Raw genomic sequence first — 15,776 nt, 5'->3', positions numbered from 1 at the left:
CGAATGGACAATGGACATTCAGTTATTCACAGATGCGAAAAAAATACTGCAAATCCGTTTTACGTAAGTTACATTAGGAATATATATACAGGCTACAGAATGAATATAATTCAAATATCTGCGATACCACTGTATTACTTTTGACGCAAAAGGTCCCCGGCATTCAAAAAAACTATTTGGTGATTGAAAAATTCTAAACCAAATTCCAACGTCAACGTTTATAGTGATATCAGATATATTCCAGTGAAAAACAAAGGTATGAATTTGGTAACATTTTGGAATCATTTGGCAGGTATGGCCCGCAAGCTTTCTAGTAACGGATTGAATCCGGACAGCGATACCAGTTTAATTCGACACTCCTGCTGTTAAACTTTATTCAACAATCAACATTTTACCTGCTGCATTCGCGGACCAAGTCCTACCCATACGGATCAAATAAAAGCTTGTAATGTATGCTCATGCTCAATGCTCCTTGCTCACACTTAACCATAAAAGCGACTATAGAAAGTATCGACACCCGCCATCAATAGCGCGACGTGTCTCTGGAGCCCTACGCAACAAGCGGGCTAAGGCAATCGATATCATAATAATCTGACATATCCAATGTAGACTACTTAGACGTAGCCTACATATCTTTATCAGCTGAAGGATATTGCGCGAAAATTGGTAGGGCCCTAATACATTCTGTGGACCCAGTTCTACCCTTACAAGTCAAGGAAAGGCTGGTGTGATGCTCGCTTGTACCGAAACGCATAGAAAAAGTATCAACAGCGCAGCGTTTCTTTGTGGCGCGTTTGCACATCGCTATTGCCGCGACGTCAGCTGATCCCACTCTCGCCGCTCGGCCGCATCCTTGCTCTTGAGCTAGTCTCTCGTTTCGCCAGACAGCATTGTTGCGTCACACTGCCGATCTACTCGACAATGAATAATTTGGGGCTGATTGTGGGGGTTCCAGGGCCGTGAGCGGAATAAAATTTATATTTTCGTAATCAGTGCAGAGTCAGCTTTCGATTGATACCCGATTCATCAAATTTAATGCTCGGCAAGCCGGTCAAAAATCACCGTCAAATTGCCTGTAGCCAAATGGAAACTGTGACGTGATACAATTTCATTGAACCGTGCGATTTGCATGTGTCGACACCATATAGGACACTATGGTGTAATCATAGTGTGGGCAATGTGGAGAAAAAAACGCAAGTGATGACCTTTTTTTTTAGTCAACCGATCACGAAGTGGGAAAAATTTACCGGTTTTTGAGAATTCTTCTCCGGTTTGCATGTCTGAACTTTCTGAAAAAGTGTCCTCTTTTTAGATTACCAAAATATGGTAAGCCTAATATATACCATTGCAGAAAATCCAACTTCACAGCAATAAGTTAAAGGAAATTCAATCAGAAGGATCAATGCCATTATATGACAAAGATTGGTTATTGATTTTTGAAGGTGATCCCAAAATTTTCCGAAATCTTCTCTTCGTTTCTTCGAAGGCTTTTTGATGATTTCACACTTAATTTTACCGACTAAACTGGACTAAACCGACTAAACCGACTAAACAAATAGGTTGACATGGTGTAATGTTTAACGTACCGCAATATCCCAACTGAAGCAAGGCTTAGTGGGAATTGCATGCATCTTATATCAAGAAGCGCATGATAAATAAGTGTGATGTAGACACCATTGTCTGAATGAAGCAACACGATTTGTCACCACCAGGGCCGTAACTGCCGCACCCCAAACCCCCTAATTGGGGGGGTGGGGCGAGCTCCTCGGGGCCCAAATTTATTCCGTGGATTAGCATAAATTATAGAGTTTTTTTTAATTTATGCAACTTTTTCATTTTATGTTACCAAATATCTTACTTATTGGGTACTATTCCCCAAAGAAAAAATACGCAAGATTTATAGAAATGGGCGTATCAGCGTTGGCCATTACCACGCCACGACGCACCAAGACATATAAAGTTTTAGGCCAGTGGTTTCCAACTTGAGCGATGTCGGCCTAGGGGGGCGAGAATGACGAAGGGGGCGAAAATGGACAAAGGGGGCGACAGCGGACGAAAAAAGCGAAGGGGGCGATAGGGGGGCGATAACGCGTTAAAACGGCTATATTGGAGTCAAGTCAGAGAAATAACCTTTTTTTTAGTCAACCCGCCGATGATTACAGATTGTATACCGATTTTTCGGTTCACAAAATCTGGGGGGCGATGATCGGCGTTGAGCTTGAAAAGGGGGCGATGAGTCGAAAAAGGTTGAGAACCACTGTTTTAGCCCATGTAACATGCGACTCCATGAAGTGTCCAGAACTATCGGCAGCGAGAAAACCTTGGCCGAAATGGACTGTCCTTATGCTGACCGAAAACTTCGTTCTACATACAAAATACACATAGTTTAAATGACTGGCGCCGAATGTTCCTGTCTTGACAATATGAACCTCACAAGACAAATAACAACCTGCCGGGAAAATTATATGCTAGTGAAGTAGTACCAATCGGAAATCGTATGATCTTTTAGTTTATTACGTTTGGGCGTCTGTATACTTTTTATATAGCATATAGGTCACGAAATCGCAACATGTAACGAAGTCATGCCAACGGGTCCGCCCGCCCGAAGATATTCAATTATAATTTACGGGCTCCACAGTTTCAAATACACCTCACTCAGCTCCACCGATAAGAGGACAAGAAATTGATAACAATATATATGCAATTCCCGATCTTATTGACCGATTTTATCATGAATTATTGAAAATTTTCGCGCCTAGCGCAGGCTCACTAAACAGTACCACTATAAATTCGTGGCGAAAGCAAACAACGTGATGGGGGGGGGGGTCAGTTTATCACCTTACGGGAGCCCAGGACTCAATTTGTTTTGGGGGGCCTTGACGAAGTGCTGTTTCGTTCCTGCCAACGAGTATACAACGAGCTGTTTAATTATTATTGAGGGGTCCCACCTTTTAAAACACACCTCACTCAGCCCTACCGGTAAATCAGATTGCGAGAGCAGAGGAAATAAAAATTGATAGCAATATATATGCAATCATATTGCATGATTAAGTCAAGAATCAAAGAAAATTCCCGCGCTTCGCGCGTTTAGGCGAGTAAAGCTGATTCACCTAACGGACAGCCAATGTAGATGATAAGTAGCGGTAAAGCGCGGATAGACTGAGGGCTTCTGTGGGGCGAAGCCGCCCAGAAGATCGGTTTATCACCATATGGGGGGCTCCCGACCAACGTTTTGAGGGGACCTGACGAAGTACTGTTACTGTCCTGGTCACCACCAGTGTACGCACAACCTCAGTGTCTTCAGCCGTTGAACGTTCTTTCTCCATTCTTGGCAAGCTACTTAGTGAGGACAGACGCTTTCTACCCGAGAATGTAGGAAAACATTTCTTTGTACTACAATAAATTTTAAATATTTCTACCACAATACGTGATGTAGCTACTCGAGTTCGTCATAGGGCCAAATTTCGTTAAATTAAAGTTTTTTTCATGTAAAAATTTGTTGGGGTGCGGCAGTTACGGCCCTGGTGGTGATAAACCGTGTTGCTTCATTCTGACAATGGTCTCCACATCACACTTATTCATCATGCGCTTCTTGGTATAAGAAGCGTGCAATGCCCACGCAGCCTTGCTTCAGTTGGGATATTGCGGTACGTTGAACACAACACCATGTCAACCTATTTGTTTCATTCGTATGTTATGGTTCACAATGAGCAGATAATGGGCCGTCTACAACGGTATAGGCCTATACAGTAGGCTACAAGCTATAAAATTTCAGAAGATAAGTTTACCGACAGTGCAAAATCGATGATACAAACGAAATGCAGGTTGCAAAAAAGTTCTGACTTTGTAAACAATTTTAACATTTTTTGACTTAACGCTACAATCTTCACTTTTTTTGATATGTCAAAAGCTCGCCCTAGTTATAACGGGATCGGGTTAGGTAAGAACCCCAATGCTTTACGACTAGATCTCTTTCCTATAGGCCGTCATTGATGGGATTGCCCCTACTCACGACGACAAAGGCTTCAAAAAACTCAAAATGAACCCCACCTGAACTAATAACTCCGTTCGGTCGAAGAAAAAAAAAATAGAATCTACTCGCTTACCACTAGTGGTACGCGTACCACGGGCTGAAAACCACTATATTACACAATCCCTCAAGACATCAAATATCGAGCATCTTCAATTTCCATCGTCACATTACAGCCACCCGACTCGACGACATTGACACCCCATTTCTAAAAGGAAAAACCGCACAATGAGTTTAGGGTTCATGGGAAAATGGAATGAAAAGTAGTTGTTCCTAAAGCAAAAACGCCAATGAGGGACCGTTATATGCAGTTTACATGGAAATTATATGTGGTACATAAGATCAAATATTCAAATTTCTGTGGTTGCTCTGCTGTGTCACTTCCAATTCAAAAGGTCTCCGGACTCCAGAAAAACCCCAAGCGAGATTTAATATGAAAAAATAAACACATTCCAACGTCTGTGGCTACAGTTAAATCTCCTGTTTTCCTCACAGCGCATGCGCCGGGCTAATGCCAAATCACGGCTGAAGCACGGTGAGCATAGAAATATGCCAGGTACCAACTTATATCGCCGTAAGCGCCACTGTTTTAGAGGTTCATAAACTGTATTCAACCACCAAGCATCGTATTTTTGCCTATTACATTTAGCGAATAAAGGTGTTTCTGATTGATAGAATGAAACCCACTATGATCCATGGTGCAATGTAGGCTAACTATATATTTTTATGATAATCATCTATATATGCTTAGTAATAAAGTATTCAAGTGAAAAGCAAGGGCGTGAGATATAATGGAAACATCGAATGATCCGGCCCGCAAGCAATTTGAAGATTTGAATCCGACCCGCGACGCAATTTGAGTCTGACACCGCTGCATTAGACAGTGAGTGAAATATAACTGTTCTATTGTTGATATCTCTAAATTTCTATATAGTATGACTTTTATCTTCTAGGTCAGGGGTGTAAGGCCTATATTATATTCATAGGCTCGATAACAAAACATTGCAATAAAAATGAAAGGTAAGGATTTGATAGTTTGGATATGTGACTTGTCCAGGCGATCAAAAAGTTTGAATCCGACACGCCACTCAAATCGAATACCACACACCTGCTCTAGGTAGGCCTATACTTACTGGATCGAGAGAGTTGCAGATTCAACGGTTATATCGCGACGATTGCATGCATAATAATACAACTATGCGCTTCAAGCTAGACCAGTAAAATACTTCTTATAATTCCTCAAATCCATCTTCAGGGCCGTCCTGGGTGACCGGGACTTCCGAGGTCACTACAACAGGCCTGTTGCACAATCAGGCTATGAGCAATTAAATAAATCTCTGTTCAACTTCGACTGCAGTGTGGTCAAATTATTGCAACACATTCGGCGTTGTCAGTGCAGATTTTCGCGACACTGCAGTGATTTTTTACACCATTCCCATTGTAACACACACACACACACACACAGTCCAAGATGGCTATAGACATATTCCATGCAGAGGTATTCTATGAATCGCATGCTCATTGGAGTTAGTGGTCAATAAAAAATACATCCGTATAAATATGATGACACTGAAACATTCTTGAGTGAAAACATATTACACTACCTAACAGACTGATTAATAGAGTAATATCGATATGATCTGATTATACTTTTGCTTGTGACGCAGAAATGTATGTTTGAAACAAGACAAAATCTCATGTTAAGCTACTCATGTCGAACGGTTCGTGTTTAGTAATGGTGTTCACAACCCTTACATACGCAATAATGTATAGACGGAAACTTCGAAAATATAAAGGTGATCATCCAGAATGTGAACATCAGTTCATACAGAAAAGAAAATCACAAACATAAAGACCAGATCACTGCGGTGCGTTGTATTGGATTTCAAAATAAATTCAGCATCGATTTCAGTACATTTTTCAAGTTTGCACTACCTCCATACATAACAAGAATGATTTGAAGTGCCAAACTCGCAACCAGGGCGACATCTGATGCACTGTAAAAAAGCATGTATTGTATGTCATATATACCAGTTGTAGGGAACCTATGGCTCTTTTGGGTTTAAGATATGGCTCTTTGACATATTTTGAATTTGGTACTTAATTTCATCGATATTGCATTAATTGCAGCAACTTGTTGGTAAATTTTCTTAACGGTCAGAATAATTATTCTCGTGGCAGCATAAAATGTAGTTGAGAGGTTAAGGTAGTGGCGTATCGCGTATCGAGGGTTAAGGGCTCGGACCCCTTTAGAAAATCCTCAAATTTAAGTTGCTATTATAGCGTGCTCTGTCGTGGGCACGCGTTCTTCTTGGTCCGCGACTCGGTGTAGATAACGTTGACTCGTTAGCGTAAATCTTTTATTAAAACAACTTAAAACAGCGGCGATGTTCTTGAAGTCCCTGACGTGATCGAGAAGGAAGCTAAAGGCGGGTGTTTGAAAATGCTTTCCACCTGTCAAATGAGTCGCCTTTCAGTTACCGTCCGAGGAGCGGTCGTTCTTTAGTCTCTGTCGGACGAACATCGCCGTTGTTTTAAGCTGCTTTTAATAAAAGACTTACGCTAACGTGTCAACGTTATCTATACCGAGCCGCGGAACAAGATGAACGCGCACCCACGACAGAGCACGCTATACTATGTAGCGCCATCGATCAATATATCTCGCGATTTTGATGTACCCGGGCATCGCACGCTGCGTAATCTTGGGTTGCATCATAAGTTGGTTGATCAAGAAAACAGCAGTCATGGGGACGCCTATATGACAATTGAGTTTTCAAATACACATTTTCCTCCTGATCCACACCGAGAAATGAACTGCCTTGGAAGTGAGATTCCAGTTACAAGTCTAATTTAAAAACAACACTTCGCTATTCACGTCTAAATTACAAGTAACGTGGCGAGATAGCGTATTGTGGTATAATCCACAGCTGCAACACCAATGGGTTGCGTGTTCGAGTCCGAACGAGGTCGACTCCAGAATTGCTACCTAAGTGTTGGATGTTTATCTAGGCTCCTCCTCGCCATGTCATCCGTATAAGCGATGTCTTATAAAAGCCTAGAAGTGGGTCGTGCTACAAGTCGGCACCTACGGAATAAAAATAAATAAAATTGGCCTGGTGTAAATGACCACAGTAGCCGACAAACACCATTATTACCACAAAACAATCATGTAACTTTCTAGTACTGCCGTTAAAATGTAGTCATATCTTGCACCGTTCATGTTACCGCCGAATTGAGAAGTCGATCAATATTTAGATTTTCGGAATCAGTGCTATGATTATATTAGATTAATATCAGTTATTATAAATTCGGTACTACCATGACGTTACGATTTTTCCATTGTGACGTAACACTTGATTGACATGTATGGCCCTTTGGGAGTTAAAATGAAAATATGGGGCTAACAAGGCTCTTCGGACGAAAAAGGTTCCCGACCACTGATATATAACCTATACATTGCTAATATGGTGTTTTCGATGATAATATTTTGTTCTTTTGCAAATAATAGGAACTAGGTCATAGAAATCTAGGAGTATTCGATCGTTACATATTCATTTTAATGTTCCCTTCCTTGAGTTGAGTCCAGTTATATTCGTTACTGTTGTTGGCCATTTTGCAGGGTCAATGATCCTCGCCCTTCCCTGAATGTAACCATCCGAGCAGAGGAGATTTTCCTGTTCCCCTTCGGCAGATATGTGTCATGCAAATCCGGCAGACTGGAATGAAAGTATAATATTAGGGAAAGGAGAATAAATAATAAGAATACATGCTGCAAACCAAGCAAAACCAATTTTACAATAACCACCGTTTGAGTAATGATTTGAAATCGGTATAGATGCGCCAGCTAGCGGTGCCGCCAAAGGTTAACCTTTTCCGCAAACAATAAGCACGAAGAAAACAGTGAAAAGCTGGAATAAAGCCACTAACTGTTTCCGAATAAGAAGCACATGGTGGATGCGATACTTGAGTAACACATCAGTCCGAGCGGATATTTTATCTATACACAATCGAGCCGCATAATTACTCCAATAATTGTTAGCTAGACTAGTACGAACAACAGCTAGTTATACTGCAATGCCGTTATTCAGCAACCGTCCGCTAAACCAGGACTCTTCAACCGGGTGTACGCTAATTTTTAAAGGGTGTATCACTCGAATGGGTAGTAGATTACTGGGGTGTACAAGATCCGCATTATAATGGATCGGTGACTAGCTATCACAATAAGATGCATCATCATTGATTTTGTGCCCAAATCTTTGGAAGACACCCTCTTCATCAGCTCTACCGGCTTCTGAAAGAATAAACTTTTGACAGTAATATGAAACTATACCAGCATTATCGAAGAAATTCCTGTGACGACTCTCCGCTGGAATGCGACCGTATGCTATATATGTAATCAAAATTCGTCTTACTGCAAAATCGGTGTATTGTGTGCTCAGGGGTGTACGAGTTTTGATTAAACGGTAAAAGGGTGTACCACGCCGAAAAATGTTGGAGAGCTCTAGCCAAACCAGTGGTTCCCAACGTGGGTGATTTTGAGAAACAAGGGGGCGAAAATACCAAAACGGGTGAGAGGGGGGCGATGGGGGCGAAAAATGTTAGAACGAGCAATGATATATATTTAAAAATCATGGTCAAAAATGCACTTGAAGACGTTTTATTCTGCATATGACGCGAAAAGGGTCAACTCAACGGCAAGTAGACGTGAAAAAGGAAAAGAATGCAGTTTATTTTTGTCCTTGATGTTTTTTTGCGACATATATATCTACTCATAGACAAACACCCGATCTGTGCAAATGCACACCATGAATGGATGATGTGCATATGCCGCTGGACAAAGAAAGTACAGTTATAGCCTTGAACATTTTTCTAAGTTTTTCACCACCCTTCTATGCTATCCAATAATGCATGAGCGCCAAACAGGGAAGTCATGGATACCAGTGCTACTAATCAGGTGTTTGGTCTGACCCGGCCGGGGATACAACCCACGACCTACCGATCAAGAAGCTGGACGCTTCAGCTTACGCTATCTTTTCGGTTTTCCGAGCAGATACTCAGAAAATGATCTGTTTTTAGTCAATTCAAAAGCGAGCAGAGTTAGACGAATAATTGTCCCGTTTATATGTCCTCCTTTTCAGATCCATAAATATGGGGGGCGAAAATTTGTGTCGTGCTTAATAAGGGGTTAATGAGTCGAAAATGGTTGGGCACCACTGTCCTAGACGAATTTCGTAACTTTATATCAGTAATAGTTGCTATATGCGAAACCACCCACTGGACCGAAGTTCTACAAATTGGTTTGGTAAAGTTATTGTATTTTCGCTTAAAATTCGATCCCTGTCCAAACGTTAGGGAAATCGTTACAACGTTCTTGTTTCGGCTGGAAATTCTGAAGATTTGAGTTCATTTTCTTAAAATTGAATAAACCTAACCAGTTCCATAATCTTGACGCTCTGCGAATCTTGCCAGCAAATTACTCAAACATTGTAAATATTGACCATTGGAAGTAAACAATGTATCTTAGAATTCGCGACGTGGTGACAAATTTAATGTGCATCAAGTTGATTGTGACTTGGTCGCAGACATCGACCAAACCAGTAATTCTAATGAAGATCGCAGTAGCAACTACATAATAATTTGTAAATGTATTCATATTCTCATACGAATTGCATTATACAGCAGCAGCCGGTTCTAAGCTGTGGTTATATTTTCTTACATTTACGACGAATTCGAAGTCTTGACGAGGTTTTGCAGTCTCCGAAGTTGAGATATAACGGACAATAATTCGCCTCGCATCTTTATTGCAGCATTTCAAATGCTATAATCACTGAAGAAAAATAACATATAACTGGTAGATAGACAAATCCCAGGAACCAAAAACGCTTTTAAGTACTATGAACCTCAATTACTATTAATATTAAGGCCACCAATATAGAAGAATTTCCTATATTAATTACCAAAATAGGTTCTATATATATGTGTATTTCCTATTCAGAAAGGTCTAATGTGCTGCTATATTTAAATGCTATGCGGTTAGTTTAGTAGAACTGATAATCACCCCGCATTTTTATTAGTGAAGCATTTTGATTTCTCAAATTTACATCCAAATGGGTAGGTAGTTTGCCACAGTCTGGATCAAGTTGAAATATACGTATATATTCAATGTGTTAATGACTGTCTGAACATTGATGAGCAGGCCGTGCTACTTTTTACATAGGCCTATGCCAGTAATAACAAAAAAGGTTTATTTGTTGCCTTTATCAGATTTAATTTTTGGCAATTTTGGCATCGCCATGAATTCATATTTATAGACTCGAATTAACCACGTGAAAAGCTTCAGCTTTGTCTTTGTTTTGAGATGAAAGTATAAAAATATGCAGTATGGACGCTTGATGTTGGAGAACAAATTTACTCGATCCAAAAACGAGTGTTTCTGCAATATACTCTCACCACGTTCACTATGCGTGCGAAATTACTGGCATTCACATAGGTCACAATATTTATGATAGCAATTCAAAAGGGTTTCTGACAATTTTGGATCAATGGACCAGTGGTTAGAAACCATGAGTGACTTTAATAATCAATGTAATATGAAAAATTATTCACCCGGCAATGAAAAACTAGGAAAGGACTGAATTTATATGTGTATGAATGGAACGTATAGATCTGGGGGCCCTTTTATACCACGTCTGTTCATAGATGATACCATGTTAGGGTTACCATATTTTTGTGACCCAAATTCCGGACGCTCTTTAGCGCCCACTAGCGGATTTTAAATGAGTAATGAGCCCATTTCGATCAATATGACGTCACACCAGCAAAGCTTTGTCTATCGTCTAGAGGTGGTCACGATCCGGTTCAGGCGTATGTTGGCTGTGTGTTGTAAGTTGTAACCACGGCCGAAGCCACATTTTTTCACCTCACTCCCGCACAAATAAACACTGATCGGCCCGCCGTACGGTAATCGATGCAACTTCTGCTGGGGACTTACTATATGCATCTGGTCGTAAATGATTTGAATGAGTTACAGAAGAGTGCGGAGAACTAATCCTCTTCGATAATCGATAATCAATATCGATAATGTTAATAATTTATCGTTGGGATATTTTTTATCTGAACAAGACACACAAGGTAGCCTACAATGCGATAAGACACAATGTGTTGTAATGAACAGATAGGCCTATAGTGCCCGACGTCACAGTTCTCTTCGATGTTGACATTTTATGAAGCCGCGGCCCTCTATAGTTCTTTCTATTCCGTGTGAGTGCTTTCTGTCGTCGGATCTTTTTCTGGGCTTTTTACGGCGAGGAAAGAGGAGACCAGATAAGCCTCCGGCGGGAATCGTACCTGTTCCGCCCGGTTAGTGGGCCCTTATCGTCACCACTACGCTATCTCCCTCGCGTTTTGTGGAATTAAGTCAATAATATTGGTTCTTCCATATATTATTATATAATTTTGATCCTCTCTCCGCCCACATGATCAGAGTTAGCGGTCGAGCTGGTGGAGGATGATGACTTCGAAAATGCAAGTAGCGTAATTGTACGTCATGATCATGTCACACCGACAGGATCATTTATCAGCCTGCACCACTGACCTACATAAACACCGCACATACGGTGGTTTCCAACCTTTCATGGTCGCGACTCCATTTCCAACTTGGCGTTGCCCAGCTGATTACTAATTAATGGTCGGCAAATTTGCCCAGATTTGTACTCACAGCCTATTTTGGAAGCTGATTTCGTTCAACCTCTTCGTAAACCCCATAATAAAGGGAAACTATCTTTGAATAAAGCATCCAAACGGCCTCAGCCGACTCTATGAATATACCGTTACCTTGTAATTGCGATTACAATTAGACTTATTTCTGTAGATAATTGCTATTTAATATTTTTTAGCGCAGTTTTTGAGAAGGTGGTAGTCCCGATATCCAAACGAAGATATGAGATACTAAATCGCGCGCAGCGCGAAGAAAAATTTCATAAATCTTCCCAAAATCAATCTTGTCTATGTTCATTTATTTAAAAATTATGAGCTTTTTTCAAGCCTTCAAAATTCCGGACATTTGGGCATATTTTGGAAATTCCTCCCGGACGCATTAAAAACAGTGAAATTCCGGACATGTCCGGGAAATTCCGGATGTATGGCAACCCTATACTATGTCCTATTAGAAAACGTGACACAATCTATCAGTTACTGAACAATGAACATGCAGGCAGTTTTCAATTGTAAGTTAAAGAGGAATGGAGTTTGGATATGCAATGCACCTTGAGCTAAATGCAGCCTGGGTCACGCGTGGCGCTAAATTTGAAAATAATGGCTCTCTATCACAGATTCCGAGATATGCTTATTACTACTTAAGCGTGTTGACATCATCTACTTCCTAACCGCTGGACTTTTTGACCTTTTCATTCATTATTCATGGACAACGTGGATAGTAGTCTGCGGACCCCCGAAGGACTCACGGACCCTAATTTAAGAATTCGGCGTTATACACTTGTTTTGACGCTCCATACAAACTCCAGTCTATTCTTGTTGACGATATTATCAAAAACTTCCATAAATATCTATATTTTTAAAAAGCCCTACTTTTAGGATATACAAATTTTTATTTGTGCAGTTTCAGCACTTGGTTCCCGAAATGCCAAAAATAGCAATGGCTGTATATATGAGTCATACATACAAAGTAGCGACTAAGAGCCACATAAAATAAAGTGACGAGTTATAGAGCAATCGAACGTTGCGCACTAAAATGACAAGTATGGAGATAGACGAAAAGACTAGGTAATAGATAGGGATGGTGCGAACGTGAGGTTCACGTTCACAAACGAACCTTGGTAGGTTCTGCACTGTGAACCTTTTTCCTATATTACAATTTTCGCTTCAATATAACATCTTTGGTTGAAATTATTAGCATTTCAACTGCGGGCCACTCCATGCATGTTACTGGCAGCATAAAAAAATCAACACCAAACGAGCATGCACCTTGACAATCTCAAATATTTTACTTGCTTTGTTACAAAATTTTGATCGTAATATCCAGCTTTCCGTTTGTGAATATTTAGTGACTCTCTGCTGTCAGCTTGACCCTCTAATAACACAACATCAAGAGCGAAATAAACATGTAGATAGTCACCGAATGATGTTTATTCAACCAGTCAATGCAAATGATATCGTCTGATGTAAAATATCTGGCATGCGTACGGGGTCAATCTTGATTTGATATGTTTGCTGTATCATAAAAGCCAAATCCGTGTGACATTTGGCGACGTTTAAAACGTCAATATGCATTGCGGCATTATATGGCCCGATTCGTCGCCAGGCATCGTGAACAATTAATACAAGGCCATCACTTCACTGAAATGTAGGGTCGGAATTAGCAATATGACGTCACGTGACGCCATGAGGTTCACGTTCACGTTCACACAGAACCTTTCAAAAAATGTTCGTGCTCACACGAACCTGGACCTTTTTAAGGTTCACACCGTCCCTAATAAGAGAGTTGAAATACGTGGGTGTTCACGATTTCGATTCGAATTCAACCTAATATTAATAGCTGTGTGTATTTCGACCCGTGTACCACCACGGATGTGAAAATACACCCATTGCATACTAAACCAGAACCTGCCTCAGACTTATGTCGGGGTATAAATCGAGTACAACATTTTCATCCACATTATGCATGTACGTTGGAACGTAGGAAGGTATGCACATGGGCATTTATGACCGCGATATAATTCTGACTTCGGTTGTATTTTCTTTACGGCCTTTGGGTGTGAATGCATACACTTTTCGCAAAGAATGTAGCGGCAGAAAACTGAGACGGAACAGAATCGCAAAAGAAACATGAATACAATGTCGGCAAACGCCAATTATTTCAACGAAATTATATCAGGCATCCCATAAATAAGAAGCAATACCGCCAATGAATGCTTGTAATACTTGTAGCCAGTAAGTAGGCCTACTTCCTTTACCAGCAGAAAATTTCTCTTCGAGTCTCAAGTAAACAGACGGCAGCAAGAAGTCAGTAGCTAGGTCCACGTAGAAAAAAACAAGAGAACTCAATGATCACATCAGTTAGGGCAGCTTATGAGTCGTTTGATTATATTTCAGTTCGCGCGGTGCGGCCTCGAAAGTTCTCCTCATCCTTCAACGCGCAATAAAAGTCTTGTATTGCAAGTTACATTTTTGATCTGCACTTACTTTTTCGCGCAGATAATGTTTCCTCCTCGAATACTTCAGAATTTCCAATACCGACTGACGTAATTAGTAGAATAGATAGAATCGCTGACCCTTTGATATTTGAACGCATTTCTACCTAATCAAAGTTGAATCACCACTCAAATCGCTGTAATAAAAAAAAACATATATTGATGATAAACCTCGCTTATTAGGTTTCAAGGATAACTTCACATCTACGTCTGATATTGCATTGGTTTGTTATCATACAATTTCACAGCACTGCTATTCTCATGCTCGGCATCACTTCTACTTCAGGCGAATACAATTATTTTTGCATATATATCGCGCAAAGTCCTGTAGGGGGATGAATCTAGGCCTACTAATTTCATTTCTGCAGTAGGTGATTTCATTGTAACAGTATACCTAAGATCGTTATATAGATTAGGGGCTCTCAATCGCCACTTTGCAGACCGATGATTGGCCGTGGCAAGTTTCCTGCCGATCCGCCGGATATATTAAAATTTTATATCTCAAGTCCAAAATGCAGTAAGCTGGACTCTTGTCCATTAAGTAAAGAAATACAAGATCAAAATAGCTTACATCGTTTTGGACAAGTTATATCAGAAGGCTTACGGAGAAAAGTTATATGCGAAGGCTACGGAGACTTTGAAACAAACTTCCTTTAAATTCTGACTGGCAGTATATGACATATATATGGCTGTATAATAAAGGGTATAACAAATAGCACATTCGCATTTTCACCAGATACAGATCGCCCCGATCAGCCACAGCCATAGGAGGCTGTTCCCAGAATTGGGACGTGTGCAATGTTATCCGTGCAGGAAATCGAGTGCTAAAACAGCGAGTGTCAGTATAGAGAGTTCAAAATAGCGAGTTTTAAAAGAGCCAGTGTCATTATAGCAAGACATTCAAAATAGCAAGTCATTGAAATGTTATGCTTAGGATTGGGGTTTCGCGCAAGTTAACGCTACTATTATATAGTTCATGATAGCGTTCGGGGAAGCGTCGTATGTTATGCTTCGAGTTGGCGATTGGATTAGGGTTTTTCGAGAAACGAAAAAGGCATTTGTAAACACATCGGATTGATGCAACACCAATAGGTGTAACACTGGTATATGTGTAACAATGTGTATGATTAACTATGGAAAACTACTCATAGCTACATCATTTTATGGCCTACCCTTGCTATTAAACTTCCACCCAAACAAAAATATTAGGTTCAGTTTCGATCTGCTGTACTGTGAAGAATAGTTGTAATTGCTACGGTCGCTAGTTATCTAATCAGGGATTTTTCAGTCGAATTGAAACATTCGTGTCCAACAGTGGGCTTGACTATCTGATACAACATTAAGTACATAGATAAATACGGTGTTACATATATATATATGCCTTGAATCTTTACGATCCATACACGACTAGAAATCTAAATGAAATAGAAGATACCAAAGGACCAAAGTCACGACTTACTAATCATAACGGCATTTGCGTTACAAACATCTGATGTATTGTATTAGCAATGAGGATATTATTGTGCAAATTCATGCTT

The 15,776-nt window shown here is 40.3% G+C and overlaps 1 long non-coding RNA gene across 1 annotated transcript; it reads right to left on the bottom strand.

Moving 5' to 3' along the window:
* Positions 1-7,476: 7,476 nt before the first annotated feature.
* LOC145453419 (uncharacterized) lies at positions 7,477-14,388 on the bottom strand. The gene is made up of 3 exons (XR_013919756.1): positions 14,231-14,388; positions 9,747-9,857; positions 7,477-7,746 (listed from the first exon to the last, which is right to left on the bottom strand). It is a non-coding gene; the product is annotated as an uncharacterized LOC145453419 (long non-coding RNA).
* Positions 14,389-15,776: the final 1,388 nt, after the last annotated feature.

This window comes from Botryllus schlosseri, chromosome 13, assembly GCF_051294905.1.
Source record: "Botryllus schlosseri isolate E-star chromosome 13, Bs_hap1, whole genome shotgun sequence".
NCBI classification, from domain to species: Eukaryota; Metazoa; Chordata; class Ascidiacea; order Stolidobranchia; family Styelidae; genus Botryllus; species Botryllus schlosseri.
The sequence above is the reverse complement of the archived record's forward strand: the minus strand, read 5'-3'. Positions and strand labels throughout refer to the sequence as shown.